Source organism: Parambassis ranga, chromosome 12, assembly GCF_900634625.1.
Source record: "Parambassis ranga chromosome 12, fParRan2.1, whole genome shotgun sequence".
In the NCBI taxonomy this organism is placed as follows: Eukaryota; Metazoa; Chordata; class Actinopteri; family Ambassidae; genus Parambassis; species Parambassis ranga.
This window is the reverse complement of record NC_041032.1, coordinates 16,615,495-16,632,413: the sequence shown is the minus strand read 5'-3', so window position 1 is coordinate 16,632,413 and position 16,919 is coordinate 16,615,495.

The window sequence follows — 16,919 nt, the reverse complement described above, 5'->3', positions numbered from 1 at the left end:
CTGCTGTACACTCTGCAGGTGTGTTGCTGCTGTACACTCTGCAGGTGGGTTCTGCTGCGTACACTCTGCAGGTGTGTTGCTGTACACTCTGCAGGTGTGTTGCTGTACACTCTGCAGGTGTGTTGTTGCTGTACACTCTGCAGGTGTGTTGCTGTACACTCTGCAGGTGTGTTGCTGCTGTACACTCTGCAGGTGTGTTGCTGCTGTACACTCTGCAGGTGTGTTGCTGTACACTCTGCAGGTGTGTTGCTGCTGTACACTCTGCAGGTGTGTTGCTGTACACTCTGCAGGTGTGTTGCTGTACACTCTGCAGGTGTGTTGCTGCTGTACACTCTGCAGGTGTGTTGCTGCTGTACACTCTGCAGGTGTGTTGCTGCTGTACACTCTGCAGGTGTGTTGCTGTACACTCTGCAGGTGTGTTGCTGCTGTACACTCTGCAGGTGTGTTGCTGTACACTCTGCAGGTGTGTTGCTGTACACTCTGCAGGTGTGTTGCTGCTGTACACTCTGCAGGTGTGTTGCTGCTGTACACTCTGCAGGTGTGTTGCTGTACACTCTGCAGGTGTGTTGCTGTACACTCTGCAGGTGTGTTGCTGCTGTACACTCTGCAGGTGTGTTGCTGTACACTCTGCAGGTGTGTGCCGCGCCGATAAACGATCACGAGTGTGTGAACAGACGCAGTAAAGCAGAGAATGAGCAGGATTACATTCTGCCTAATAGTTCACAGATTATTCTCAGTCATAAATTGAATATAGGGCAGACAAATAGAGCCGCTAGTATTCTGAATACATATTTATAAAGCTGGCTGAGTGCTGAGATTTGCTGGAGCGTGTGCACCCAGAGTGCACGTGCTTCCACACAATGACAGAGAGAGAGAGAGTGGCGTGGCAGACGTGACCTTATTGTGGCGCCGAAGACTCGACAAATGAATTTCATATGGTGTCATTCAGAGAATCCCTCGTCTTTGTGCAGCAGCAGCACAAACAGTTTATTTCTGTTCATGAGCTGAATCCACGGAGGGAGGAGATGATCCAGCAGCCGAGAAAATGAATACCAGCATGTGCACACACACACACACACATTAGCATGTGCGCCCACACAGTTGGACGGACTGTGAATTAATTCCTGAGAGGGGGAGGAGGAGGAGGACAGAAGGAGGTCTGAGGGGGGGGGGGCGGACTGGACTCATGAAGGACTGATGTAAAGTGAAGGTCCTTCAGATGAGATGTTTGAAGTGCTTCAGCCAGTGCTTCAGTGAAGTGCTTGAAGTCCACCTCAGCTCTGCTCACATGTGAGGCTGCTGGTGTTTCCTGTGCTGACGCTGCAGAGGTGAGAGGCACGAGCTCACAAGAACTCACAAAACTCTACACACATGCTAGCTACATGCTAGCTGCTACATGCTTCAGACTTTTGGATCATCAAATAAAAACATCAAGACTATATCAACAAAGTCTGAGTGCTGCTGATTATTTCACCAGTCTACGCTGCGATCTGTTTTCAGTGTCTGAATTAGCAGCAAACAGATGCTACACACCGACGGTCACAGTGTGCTGGTACCGTGAGCGTGACCGGCTGCAGCGGACCTTCATCAGGATCTGAACCCGCTCTGAACACGTCACAGACCTGTTTACAAAGTTCTGTCAGTGAGTCCACATGAGTCAATGAGCAGGAAGACGTTCCTCTGGTCCTGGACTATCCATCAGTCACAGTCAATGAAGGGTCTTCATGACCTTTCAGTGTGTTTAGAGCAGAGCTGGTGAATGCTCCTCGCAGCCACACCGTGCTGCTGCTGGGTGCAGAGATCTGGCAGCTCCAGAGAGGCGCTCTGATGGGCTCACCTGCTGAAACAGATCCAAGTGACAACTGTTTATTCCTTCGAACAGATGTCCGGCTGCAGCGCTGACAAACAGAGCGCTTTAGTTTCAGCTGCCACCGTTACAGGGAGGTGATGTCCCCGATACTGGAATAAACAAACGTTTGTGAGCTAATTAGAGGAATCCTGTTCAGCACGAGCAGCGAGCAGGAAGCAGCACCGCAGAGCTCAGAGAGGAAGAGTCAGAGCTGTGTGTATGATGGAGAATACATTATATCCCAGAACAGCCATTAGTGAGATCCAGGCCTGGTTCCTGCCTCATTACAAAGTACCTTAAATATGTTTCGTCTCATAAGAGTTAATCACATCAAGCAGCAGCACTGCACAAACATCTCTGACCCACTTCCACACATGATGTTTGGTTTGTTTTTGTTCCCCTTTCTTTCCAATTATACCAATTCAATTACTGCTGCCAGGAGTACAATGATGAGGAAGCACCGAGCTAAACTGCAGCTCGGAGGAATGCAGCGCCTGCTGAGAAAAACATTACTGAATTAGCATGCACAAGTGCAATCAAAAACAACAAGTTACAGAGCGCTGAGTGGCGAGGCGTGCGCAGGAAAGGTAGCAATTACCTCCCCGCTGAGGCCGTTTAGCATGCTGTCGGCAGCAGAGATTAGTCGATGCTCAGGAATGGAGGCAGGAGCTGTTAATCTCTGCGAGGAGGAGGACGAGGAAGAGGAGTTGTTGGACCACTTAATGCACTGAGTGTTTCCAGTTTTGAGTGTGGGGTGGCAGAGTGCAGGTCACGCTAACATGACGCGCAGGATGAAAGCTCTGCTGAGAAGAAGGTCAACAACCCTGAAAACGAGTCTGGACCGCGAGGAGCAAAGTGTTCCAGCACCCCGAGAACACGCCGGCCCTGAACACACACATGATGCTATCCTGCACCTCAGCAAACACCGAACAGAGCAAAGACAAGAGACGACGGCTGCTTCATCCTCCTCATCCTCCTCATCCTCCTCAGTCTGAGTGACGAAGGTGAAACCCGTTAACTCATTAACATTCAGTGACAGACAGACCGGCCACCTGAGCCCAGCGGACCCACAGGCTGCAAATATTAATTTCCTGAACCTCAGTTATCAGTGGGCCTCATCTGACTGAAGACAGCACGACTACACAGCTGGAAACATTTCACACAACTAAGGTCCTGATCATGGTCTTTGTCCTCTGAGGCAGCGTCTGTCCAACGTCTCTCTGCGTCTCCTGCAGCCACAAACACACGGGCAGAAGGACGCAGCCTCAGGAGGACCGGAGCTCATCAGAAGGTCTCTGATGCAGGTACACAAGAGGAGCCACACACACAGAGACACACACACAGAGACACACACAGACACACACACACAGAGACACACACAGACAGACAGAGACAGACACAGAGACACACACAGACACACACACACAGACACACACAGACACACACACACACACAGACACACAGACACACACACAGACACACAGAGCCCTGCTTCTCTATAGACTCATGGCGTCCTACTGTAACCACGCTGTAAATGAGGACGTACATGAACACCTGCTCATGTGAAGGTCCCTGAAGTGGAGGACGGACTGTGGTCCCTCAGTAGTTTGTGAAGTTCTTCAGACTGCAGCCCCCTCAGACTTGCTGAACCTTCACAGCGGCTGCAGCTTTCCCAGACCAGACTGACGTCAGGGCTCTGAAGTCCCACGCGATGGGTGTGAGACACACACATTTCAACACGTTCACAAGCTCACACACCACACATGACACTTCTCACACTGAGAACCTCACCGCACAGAGGTCCCTATAAACGAGTCAAAGGCAGCTTACTGCCTGGTATTAGCGACCTATCGGCCAATCAGCAAATAGAATTCCTTGTTGCTGGGTCTGAGTTTCTGCTGCGAGCAGTGATTTTGTCAAACTTGGATGGAAACTGACCGAGTGATGTGAATAATATTTCACCTGGAGAGCGTCCATGCTTCCTGTCAGCGCTGCCTCTGCTGGCGGCTCATCCCACACTTCTTTATCGCCTCATGGCCAGTAGGAAACAGTTTTTAGCGGTTTGTGACAGCTGACATTGTGCAGGCCGCGTCCTGATCCTGTTTGGGATTAACGCTGGTGGACACCATCAGTCCATCCGTGCTTCACCTCCTCCTCAGCCTTTTTCTTTCTCTCCACTTTCCCTGACTTTAAATTCCTGCCAACCTGTAATCATCCCTGTCAGGTACAGAATGTCATTCTCCCACACACTGTGCGCGCACGCACACACACACACAGGGAGAGGAGACACAGGTGTCAGCCGGGAGAAATGGCAGCCATCACTTTGATAACGCTGCTCAGTGAGACACAATCAATATGGACTCCCCGCGCTCTGAGTGTCTGTGCAGACGTGTCTGTTGTGTTCATGTGTGGAGGTGAAGAAGAAGAGACGTGTTGTCGCAGAGTTTTGTCACCTCTGAAGGAAAAACCTGACAGATTCCATCAGTGACGTGCTCATGTTAGTCAGCACGGTGACAGCCATAACTGAGCTGCCTTCACTGACGCACCTTCATGTTTTTACCTGCAACAATACAGCTCAACTAATCATCACATGCAGTAAACTAACCACCGAATGTCCCGCCGTCACTGTAGATACTCCGGGACATACGCAGCAACCGCTGCTGTAACATCGAGCTGTGAAACTTCTTCAAAGTTCATCGGAGGAACTCGGCTGGAAACGAGTCATCATGTTCAAGCAGACGGCTGTGGTGTGTTTAAGGGCAGGTGTCAGGACAGGAAAAGCTGTTATTATAGGCTGGAAGAGTTACTGCAAGAATATCATAAATATACTTAATCTGTAACCAACATGTATGCTGCGGTTTATACCCTCAGTGACTTTCTTATTGTAGTTTTAAAACAGATAAGCTTTAAGGAAACTCAACAACATCAAAGCTCCACTGACGGGCAGTCATCAGCCAAACAGGAAATACATCTGCAGTACAAAGTGGTGACATGGTCCTTTAAATCAGAGCAGAAAGGATTTGAGGAGATCCACAAAAATCCAGTCACTAAATTATCATCAGCCAACAATGTGCGTTTCAACTGCCTGTAAAGACTAAAACCAAAGCTGCAGTTCCACAAATGGCCACTGGAGGCTGGCTCCAGGCATGAGTCTATAAAGATGGATGAACAGTCTGTGATGTCATCACAGGTTTAAAGTTTGGTGTGGAGGCCTGAGGCTGGCAGTCCCCCTAACTCTCCACCTCTGAGACAGCTCCACCTCTGAAGGGGACTGACCCACTTTAGAAGCCTGCCTTCGAGTGGACACTGGAGGAACTGCAGTTTTTGGCAACTCATTTTCCAGCCACAGATACTGCTGCTTGTGCTGTGTGTTAACGCTTCCCAGGGTCTCACACACACACACACACACACACCCTGAACAAACACTTACAGCTCTGATTGTGATGTGAACCACCAGCTGAGTGTGGAGGCTTCCTCTACAGCGTTTAATTCATTATTCATGAACTCTTGTTGTTTGAACGACGGAGCATGCACAGATGATTCTGTCTGAACGTACATGTGACTATAGAAAGCTCACACACACACACTCACACACACTCACACACACACACAGGCCCCAGCGAATCGTATCTTATTAAAACACATTACCTGAACAATCCCTCTCTCCCAAAACCCATTTAATTCAGCACTGCTCTGAATTCCTGATCTGCAATCTGTTCTCATTACACTTATTCTCACACACTCCCTCTTTATCTGTCCTCCCCTCCCTCCCTGCCTCCCCCTCCCTCCCCCGCTGCCTCCCTCAGGTGGATAGTGTAATTGCTGTGGTTTAAGCGGCACTGTGTTTGATCTTGCGTTTATCCTCTGAAGCCTGGTGCTCATGAAAGAGATGAAGGCAGAGACGCATCTCCCAAGGAACGCCTGTTGAGGGTGTGTGTGTGGGGTGTGTGTGGAGTGTGTGTGTGGGGTGTGTGTGGAGTGTGTGGAGTGTGTGTGTTGAGTGGGAATTGCTTCAGTCTGGTCTGATTTTTGAAGTAATTCAATTATTGCGGCAGTAGCGGTGGAACTGCAGGCTAAAACACACAAATCACTTCAATCTACAGCCAATTCCTTCCATTTAACCTCTGTGTTCCACAGGCGTGCAGCCACTTCCTCTGCTGACTTTTATTAGATCCTCATCTGCAGCCGCCGGCGAGCCGCGCGGAGCAGGAAGTGGACTCCGCCGTCTGAAGATGATTTAAAAGATGTGATATTGATCGGAGCCGCCTCCGTTTTACATGGAAGGAAGGAATCATTACCTCCACCTATTATCAGAAATCTCATCAATAAGGCAGCTGTGCGGATGTTCATCTCTAATCTACAAGTGATCATTAAGTGTTTTCAGCTGCCCTGAATGCAGCGGTTCAATAGATACAACATGACGGGTGAATACATGAACTGTTACACACAAGACTCCACTTCAGCCTTAACATGATGTGGTCTTTTTAGAACTGAATTACAGATTTAAAATGGCGTCATCTCCTGGTGGATCAGGATGGAGCGTGATGCCTCCCATCAGACACAGGCCGAACAACATCACAGAGGTTCTACAGCAGCTTCTACAGGCTCCTAGGAGCTAACGTGAGCCTTAGTAATTGGTTTATGACCTTGTAGAGATCAGGAGGTACTGAAGCCTTCTGTAGTCTGCAGGGAGGTTCCACTGGTCCAGAAGGTGGTCTCTATTATTTGTTTGTTTGAGATTTGTGGCTGATGCATGTTCAGGGTCTTTAGTTACAGATGTCGATGAAGATTCTCAGTCATCCACGTCATTTTGATTCAGAAGGTTGAAGCTGCTCCTCCAAGCAGCTTCCAAGCAGAGTCCAGAAAACTCTACCGAACATGGGCTTCATCAGTCAAACTGATGAAGCCGCTAGGACTGAAGACTTGGAGCTGCTTGGAGGAGTGTCTACCAGTCGACTACATTGAGTTGGTTCTAGGAGTGTTACATACTGTGGGTATGTCATAAAGGTGATTCTAAGTCATTTAAAATGGGCCCCACAGCAGCTTCTAGTGCCCTACAGGGAGGGGCCACAGGTTCTCAAGTTCTGTTGACAAATCTTTTCCAAGAGTTTAAATCGAAGCAGCTGGACTCAAGGATTGTTTTTTTGAGGAATCTGAGTTTCATGTGTTCAGGACCTCTGTGGGTGGATCTTGCAGGAACTTACATGACCAAGATCCCTGTTGTTGGTTAATGGTCAGTTAACAACCAGAAACTGTGCTAGATCCCTGTGCAGGACTGGTCGATGGCCCGGCCCATACCATCCAGAACAGCAGCAGAACTGAAGAAGCCACTTGGGGGAGTGGAGAAAGGTCTTCAAAAAACAATCCTTGAGTCCAGCTGCCTCGATTTAAACTCTTGGAAATGACTATGACCTGGATGAATGAGAGCGTCCACAGATACACTGTTGATAAATCCAGAGGACGGACCAAGAAAGAGCTTCCACCCAATCAGCTGGCTCCTCCCATAGGTCTGAAAAGTTTAAAAAGTTCTAAGAGCTGTTAGAGTGGTGTTTGTAGGAGCTGTTGATGAGAATCAGCTGATTAAGGGGAGCAGTGGTTCGCCGGCTGGGTTCTGCAGGAGCACAGGGAGGTTCTATGAGCTGAGATGATGGACTACAGAACTACAAGACTGGGTTGTCAGCTGTGATGTGTACAGTACGACTGTGTGTGTCAGACAAACACAAACATCCACATGTTGTACATCCACAGTCAAGGATGTTCATTCACATGAAGGACGGGCTAATCTCCCCTCTGTTTATCTCAGGGTTACAAAAACACTGTAATTACCTCAGCAGCAGTGGGAGTTCAGTGTTTGGGTAACGCGGCTCATTAGCAGTCCACCACTGCTGCGCCTGTGACTGCAGCACCGCCCGCTCCATCCCAGCCAGTCATTTCAGCTGCAGCACCGCAATATGATTGCATCCTGTCAGAGCCGAGATTTAGATTAACTCCCGCGGCGCGCTCGATAAAAGCCCCGGGAACAATTTCACACCTGTGGAAAACATTTTCTACAAAATAATGTATATATATAAAAACTAATGGCAGACGGAAGCGCTGCTTTCCTCGGGATTTGTTTCCATCTGTTCCAGCCTCAGTTGGACACATTCCACGTCTGTCTGTGTGAAGCAGACTTTAACAGGTAATGACTCTTTCTTCTGAAAACAGGATGCTTCGTGTTTGTAGGTGTGTGTCTGAGGAACGCTGCAGCCTGTCATCTTTGTGTGTTTATCACTTGTGTGTTGTGTGTTAGCACAGTGTGTGAAGGAATGTGTCCTTCACACAGGTTTTAGAAAACAGCGCTTCATTAGTCAGGAGTCACTTTGAAACACATCACCTTTATTTTAAACTTTACTTCTCAATGACACACACACACACACTGAAGGCACACACACACACACACACACACTGAGGACACACACACACACACACTGAAGGCACACACACACACACTGAAGGCACACACACACACACTGAAGGCACACACACACACACACACTGAGGACACACACACACACACACTGAGGACACACACACACACACACTGAAGGCACACACACACACACACACTGAAGGCACACACACACACACACACACACACACTGAAGGCACACACACACACACACACACACACTGAAGGCACACACACACACACACTGAGGACACACACACACACACACACACACACACACACACACACTGAGGACACACACACACACACACTGAGGACACACACACACACACACACACACTGAGGACACACACACACACACACACACTGAGGACACACACACACACACACACACACACACACACACACACACCCACACACAACACACACTGAGGACACACACACCCACACACACACACACACACTGAGGACACACACACACACACACACACACACACTGAAGGCACACACACACACACACACTGAAGGCACACACACACACACACACACACACACACTGAAGGCGCACACACGCACACTGAAGGCGCGCACACACACACACACACACACACACACACACTGAAGGCACACACACACACACACTGAAGGCACACACACACAACACACACACACACACACACACACACACACACACACACACACACACACACACACTGAAGGCACACACACACACACACACACAGAGCACTATCTGGCAATGAGAGGCTTTGAGAGGGCGACAGACAGAACCAGGTCAGGAGGGTGAAAGTGATTAGATGCAGAATCCGGTCTGACTGAGCGGGGCTGGAGACCAAAGGCTGAACAGACGTCAGCATGCAGCCAATGAGGACGAGCACAGGTGAGACAGGGAGGGGCAGGCGGAGCCAGGGGCCGGCTCATCCTCACACACCTGTTAAACCTGCAGTCACACAGATCACTTCCTGTTCACTTCAGGTTTGCTGCACACATGATATCAGTCACTGAGGGCGACAGTCAAATATAAAAAGAAAAGATTCCTGTTTCTTACAAATTGCAGCAGTATCTGATGTCCTTGATGGCTCTTTGTGTGCCTGTGAAATAAGAGCTAATGCTGCAGAGACGGATGATGATGATGATGATGATGATGATGCATCTATCTTCAGCTCCTAAACCAGCAGAACTGACTGTCAGTTCTTCAAACCTACGTCTGCATGTGAGCTGGACCCTGCTGGCAGGAAAATGGGACCTGAATATTCATTAAAGGACGGTTATGTTCTTTGATTTACAGGAGGAGGGAGACGGTTTATGTGACTCCTACAGTCAGCTGAGTACAGGAGAACATCTATGCTGAGTCTGAGTGGAGAAGAAACTTTAAAAAAGGCACGCCGCTCCGCAGGTCATCATCTGCTCTGAAATCAAAGTTACTAATGGAAGACAAATGGGAGAATAAAGAGGTAATATAATAATAATGATACTCTTTTAATGGTTGATGTGTCCTCTGGCTGTGACTCAGCTCCATTATAAACCAACACGTGGGAGCTGAGGGTGAAGGCAGTCAACTCTTATCTAATGATAACGAGCTAAAAAAAAAACCTCCACATTAAACACGTGCACACAAACATCGCCACCATTTTCTCAGCCACCACCGTAGAGTCCCACCCATGCAGCGACCTCTGGGCTCAAGACGGAGAGCAGAGGCAACCTCCACCCACAGTAGGCCCCCTTTGGGCTTCACCTCTTTGCCCGTATTGGGATTAAGCAGGAGTTTGGTGAACTCATGCTGTATTAGCACACGACTCCCTTCACCTGGAGACCTCTGGTCATTTGTAATCAGTCTTTTACTTTCATTTCTTTAAATCACCACAAGCTGCGTGAACCTCCGCTCTGCTGATCATTTGCTGACGCTGCTGTCACTTGTCTCCGTCGCACCAGCTCTTCCTTGTTTTTTCCTGGAGGTTTCTGCTTCTTTTTTTCTGGTCAGAATCTCACTGCTGTGAACAGGATTTACAGATGTGTCGTCTGAAGCTCACAGCAGACTCCAAACTGAGCGGGACTGAGACGTTCAAGGACATTCAGAGGACAGTGTGGAGTTTAATCTGCAGCCAAACACATTTACTGGAGGTGCTGGACTCACACACTCACTCACATCTCCATGTCGGTGTCAATGTGACAGAGGTCATGGGTTGAAATTGTTCCGGGACATGATTAGCCCAGCTTAGCATTGAGACTGGGATACAGACGAAACAGCTGCACTGTGTCACTCAGAGTGGTTTTCAACAAGTCTGAGTCGTCTATGGAGTCCTAGTCCATTCTTCTTTGGTGGAGCTCTCCCGATGGTCTGATGGTCTCCTGCATGGACCCTGGTCTTTAGTCCACTCCGGTCTCTGTGCAGGTCAGTCAGTAACGTTCTCTCCTGGAGGTAGATCTTCACTAAGAGAGGCGTTCATCTGTTGTCATGTCAAGAAAACCAAGACCAAGACCCAGTTTGACTGCAGACTGCTGGTTAGCTGAAGCTGCTGTCACACTTCCACAACCAGATGGCTTTAACAGCTGAACGAAGCCCCGCCCCCTCATTTCATATTAGGAACGTAAATAAATACCGCATGAAACAAGGTCCTTACAAATGAGGTTTTTAGAAATAATAGAACTTTAAAATACAACATATTTCCCTACAAAGTTTCTTTTTGTATTTTATGAAAGCTGATAAATATTTCCTGCAATCTGAGCCTGACTTCACCTTTTTTGGCCGCCCCGGGCACCCATACTGAAACACCATGTATAGGTGCACTAAACCCTCACATCAGCTGGTCTGACCGAGCGTTCACCTCCACATTGATCCAAGATAGTGTGTATATATATATCACAGACCGCTCCAGTAGACAGTAACCACCTCGATGGTAAACAACACTTTGCAGCAACAAAGCAGAATAATCATCACATGACCTCAGAAAAAATGGCCTCTCTGACCATGAAGACGACGGCCTCACGGAGGCATGACACATGTACAGTTAGCATGCTAACATGCTAAACTAAATGAGCAGCCTTCCATGTGGACAGGAGCCGGCGGGGAAACTCTCACAGAGAGCTGCAGAGTTCATCCGGCCCGACTCCAACCCCAAACACGGCAGTCTGGTGAATCCTAAACGGCACCGAGCTGAGAGGGTTTATCGGGCTGGACAGAGAGTGAGCGCGGGGCCAAGCCTCCTGCAGCAGAAAATAAACTCCGTCTCCAAACATTTATTGATGGAGTGGTAGAAACAAACCCCTGCTCTGTGTAACGCAGGACGTATCGCTCTGCAGGCCTCCCTCGGCTCAGTCTTTGATATTGTACCTCAGGCGCGGCATAGATCACGGCATTATCACAGATAAGCACGGGACGGAAAATGAATACGGCGCCAGAAGAGAAATGAAAGAGCAGGAAGAAAAAAGGGGCATGAGAAAGATTTCATATCTCCCCTCTCCTGAGCTGGAGTGCACCCTGCTAAAAAAGAACTATATTTATTCTAAAATGAACACAATGATCTATTCAGAAACTCAATTTTAACTCAATTAAAGCTTCTCTCCCTGTCGGTCATGCCTTTGTTGCAGTAATTGTCAGTCTCTGCTTCTCAGGCTGGAGCTCTTTGAACATGAATCGCACTGAGGCTCAAACCTTCAGCAGAGTGAGGGGGAACATTTTAATTCAGCCACACAAGAGGGAAGAGAAACCATGACAGAGGAGCAGGTAGGAGTGGGTTTGAGTGCCTGCAGCCAGTCGAGCCAAACACACACACACACAAGACACACACACACGGACACACACAGAGGAAAGTGAGTCTATGCAAATCGTTGAGCTAATGAATTTCTGAATTCCAGCCTTGGCTCCTGTGATGGTAATGAGCTTATTTTGGCATGAGCTCATAGAGAAGAGAGGAAATGAACAAAATCACACACACACACACACACACCACGGTGATCTAAGCCAGTAGCTCATCACACCTCCTCAATCTTCCTCTCTCTCAACATGTCGTCTTTTCAACCTGCTTTTCTTCTTCCTGATGTCACCTGTTAGCTGATCGCTCCTGTTCACAACAAAGGCCCGCACCAGAAAACACTCATCTCAGTCAGATTCATGGTCTCCTTCTGAGGACATGCAGCAGAACCATGAGGATCAGTAAAAACTAAAGTCCCGCCCTCCTCAGCAGCCAGCAGGACGCCATGATGGAGTCACTGTGAGCAGCAGTCACATGACCAACACTCAGAGTCTCTGTCTGAGCTGCAGCTTCCTGCAACAATGCGAGGCTGGTTTTGTCCGACACAAGCTGTTAAGAGTCTTTATGCTAAGCTAAGCTAACAGACGTTTGGCTGCAGCTCGGTGTTTACTGCACAGACATGAGGGTGGATCAGAACGAACATGTAACCTCGCAGGACGGGAGTTCTGTTCAGCAGGAGAACATGTGTTTGATGAAGCTCGGCCGTCTGTTAGACGCACACTCACAGCTCGTTCCAGCAGCACAGACTGAGCTGCACACACACACACACACACACACACACACACACACACACACACACACACACACGTAATGGTAAACGGGTAAAACACAGGGCTAATGACAGCAGCTCAGAGGGAGGAGGGAGGAGGGTTACTGGCAGACAATGAAAAGCAGATTAAAGCTAGAGCAGCTGCCAGAGGAAGAGACGGGCGCTGCTGATGGACGAGCCTTTAAATAAAGTTTTATTGGATTAGAAATAAAAAAGATCATTAAACACAAGACGAAGCTGAGAACGATCTGACGTGCTAACACCGCAGCTGATGCTACAGGAGCCACGACAAAGGTGGAGTTCAGGACCATCAGAAGGATGGGTGGATGCTGGGTGGAGCAGCCACTCATGTACACACACACAAAAGCATCATTCCTCCATCACTTAATGTCCAATCAATGAATTTACAGCATGTACTGTTCTATGTGTGCAGACATCATGTGAACACACACACACAGACACACACACACAGACACACACACACACACACAGACACACACACAGTTATTGGGCTTAAGAGGAAGTACAGTGCAGATCTGACATGCCTGCAGGAGGATAGAAGTGCCTATTATGAGCCATTACAGACGATTTGAAGTCATTATGAGCACTCCTCGCTCTAAATGGGTATCATTGTGTGAAATGCTCTGGCATCTTACAGACCTGTCCAACTGTCAGGAATAAGTAGAGAGGAGGCAGAGAGCAGGAGGACGGAGTGGGAGAGCGAGGCCCAGATACGGCAGGAGAGAGAGAGAAAGCTAAAAGCCGCGTTATTACCGCCAACAGGCGCCCGGGCTGGGTTATTGTCTAACTGATCAATCTGAGATAAGAGTCAGGCTCAGGTCAATCTCTCTCTCACACACTCACAGAACGGGAAAAAACAAAAAAACAAATGAGAGGCTCTGCAGTGGAATTGAGCGGCTGCATACTGTATGAGAGGAAGAAAGGCTGCCTGTGTTTCTGGGAGGATTTAATGGGTTTCCAAGGGCAGACAGACACAAGCTGTTTATGTCCGAGCAGCTGTAGATGAGCTGTCCTCGCTGCTCTGTATTACTGCAGCAACAACCACAGCAGCATGCACACAGCACACAGCCGGGGCCAGGGTCAGCAGGTCAGAGCAGGACGGAGACCAAACACAGAGACACCTTCCTCTGTGCTGTGTGTCTGCACCACAAAGACAACAGGCTGCAGGGTTAAAACCCAGGAACCAGAGAGGAACCCCCAAAACAGGCATGGAGCCATGGGGCAGGTTCACCCAGAGGCTGAAGGGGTCTCAAAGGGGAGTCAGGGGAGGTGGTTCAGTCATCTGGATAGGATGCCCCACCCAGGGGCCTCGCTGCCCTCAGAGGAGACCATGTGGGCCACACAGGACCCGTGAAGGGATCACATCTCCCTGCTGGCCTGGAGCAGCAGGAAGATCCACCAGGAAGAGGTGGAGGTGTCTGCACTCCACCTGCTGCTCCCACGGCCCTGATGGATGCAGCAGGTTAGGGAATGGATGGGTGGAGTTATTACACGGACCTCTGTCAGGGCAGGGTATTCATGAGAGACGCTGGCTGTGTGCAGACTGCTGAAACCCAACATGGCGGCTCCATTTAGCATCTTTAAATCCAGAACCTACTGAAGACTCAGAAGTGCTGCTCATCATGGACACCCCACCCCGGCCACACACACTGCAGAGGCAGCTCTGTGCAGGAAACCCCTCCTACTGTCGGCCCCCTGCAGGCTTCTCTGTTTCCAGCACGATAACAGAAAGGCTTCCAGCGTCAAGGGGGACCCCTGGACTCCTGCGTGGACGTCCCCTCTGAAGCCTCCTGCATCCCTACCCATGGCTCTGACCACCAAACTCAAACCAGCTCTTCCTCCAGTCTGAGTGACAGAGGGGAGCGGGGTGGATGCATCATCCGGCTTCAGTCTGAGAACACACAGCAACACTTTCATGTTGGGTGTTTGGCAGTGACATAAGCAGTGAGGCTCAAACACGCCGTGACGTGCACGCTGCATCGCCCGTGTTCCCGCCGGCCCCGGTGGCGCTCAGTTGAAAGCAGATGTTGTTAGTCAGAGGCAGAGGGCAGGATTATCTGCTGATGAGCAGCAAGGAGAGCTGCACAGCGATGGAGGAGTGAGAGCTGTGAGCTGCTTCCAGCTGCAAACAGCCCCACAAAACACTGCAACAAGAAATAATCTCTTCACTTTTAACCAGCAACACTGCTGCCGCCAAACCACCGGCAAAATGGCTGACGTCAGTGAATGCAGCAGGTTCGCCGCAGCCAGACGCCGTGGAAACAGGAAGCATCTCCAGACACGGGACTTTGATCAGCGCTTCAAACGTGTCAACAAATCCTGCAAGAGCGCACAAACAAGATCCTGCTACAACTAACGAAGACAACACAACAACACCACACTCAGCAACGAGCAGGAAGCCCGACAGAGCAGCAGTCACATGACCAACATTCAGTACCGTATTTTCCGGACTATTAGTCGCACCAGCCAAACATCCACAACGGAGCCGAGCTCCCCGTAGACGTCCACGTTTTCCGTGTTACGTTGCCTCTTGAAGTGGTGGCTGCAGGGATCAAGTCTCAGACTGAGACACACATTTCACCAAGTCCTCACACGGAGACATGATCAGCTCCACGCACAGAAACTCAGATAAACCACACATTGAATGAGTCAAAGGCAGCTACTGTCTGGAATTAGACCTATCGACCAATCAGAGAATAGAAATGATATATTTTCATATATAAGTCTGTGGTGGCATCACCAGACAGAGGATGGAAGAAAGTGCGACTTACGAAAACACGGTGTTTGTTTCTGCAGCTGATGCATCAGACCTCAGTGTTCGGGCTCAACACTGGATCAGGTCTTTTATTCATTCATTATCTCTTAATTTATTACTGCTTCATGCTCATCCTCTGTGTCTCTTCAGGATGATATGAACTATATTTTATATTCAGATATTTTGTCCATTTATTCAGAACTTTTGGACGAATGATGTGGACTCACAGTGATGTGGTCCCTGCTGTTATTTTCACATATTAAGATTTGTGCTTTTCTCTGATTGTCTTTAAAATAAAGACACATTTTATTCTTCTAATAAAAGCTGAATGATTCTTTGTTTTCCATCCTGCAGGTGTAATAAAGAGTCTTGGTCCGACTCTTCAAACTCTCATCTCTGGTTTAAAACGGCTAATACTTTGGGATTCTTGGGTCCAGCGATGTATTTCCCCAGTGAGAGGAGCTCCTCTGTGTGAGCAGGCTGCTTCCTGCGGGACCTCGCCTGATGAATCTGCACAGTGCAAACATTTTATTTACTGGTAATGAGGCCGAAACTTTTAATTTGTCTCCTCTCGGGTCCCCAGGTGCCGGCGTGTAATCGCTGCAGCTCAGCTGGGTTTGGTTCAGCAGGCTGCAGCGTAATGTTTATTAATATTGTGTGTGCCATTAATACAAAGATTCACATCATCCAGGGGAGGAGCAGCAGCAGCAGCAGCAGCAGCAGCAGGAGCAGGAGCAGGAGCAGCAGCAGCAGGAGCAGCAGCAGCAGCAGGAGCAGGAGCAGGAGCAGGAGCAGCAGCAGCAGGAGCAGCAGCAGCAGCAGGAGCAGGAGCAGGAGCAGGAGCAGCAGCAGCAGCAGGAGCAGGAGCAGGAGCAGCAGCAGCAGCAGCAGGAGCAGGAGCAGGAGCAGGAGCAGGAGCAGGAGCAGGAGCAGGAGCAGGAGCAGGAGCAGCAGCAGCAGCAGCAGCAGCAGCAGCAGGAGCAGGAGGAGCAGGAGCAGGAGCAGCAGGAGCAGCAGCAGGAGCAGGAGCAGGAGCAGGAGCAGGAGCAGGAGCAGCAGCAGCAGCAGCAGCAGCAGCAGCAGGAGCAGGAGGAGCAGGAGCAGGAGCAGGAGCAGCAGCAGCAGGAGCAGCAGCAGTAGCAGTAGCAGCAGCAGCAGCAGCAGCAGCAGCAGCCAATAACAAGCTGTTTAAAGTGAGTTTGAATGTGTTTAACCCCATCCCCTCCACACACTGAGTATCTGATGTGAGAAAGTACATGTTTTCTTTTGGCTTATGAACAAAGTTTCAGCTGTGACTAAACACCCCT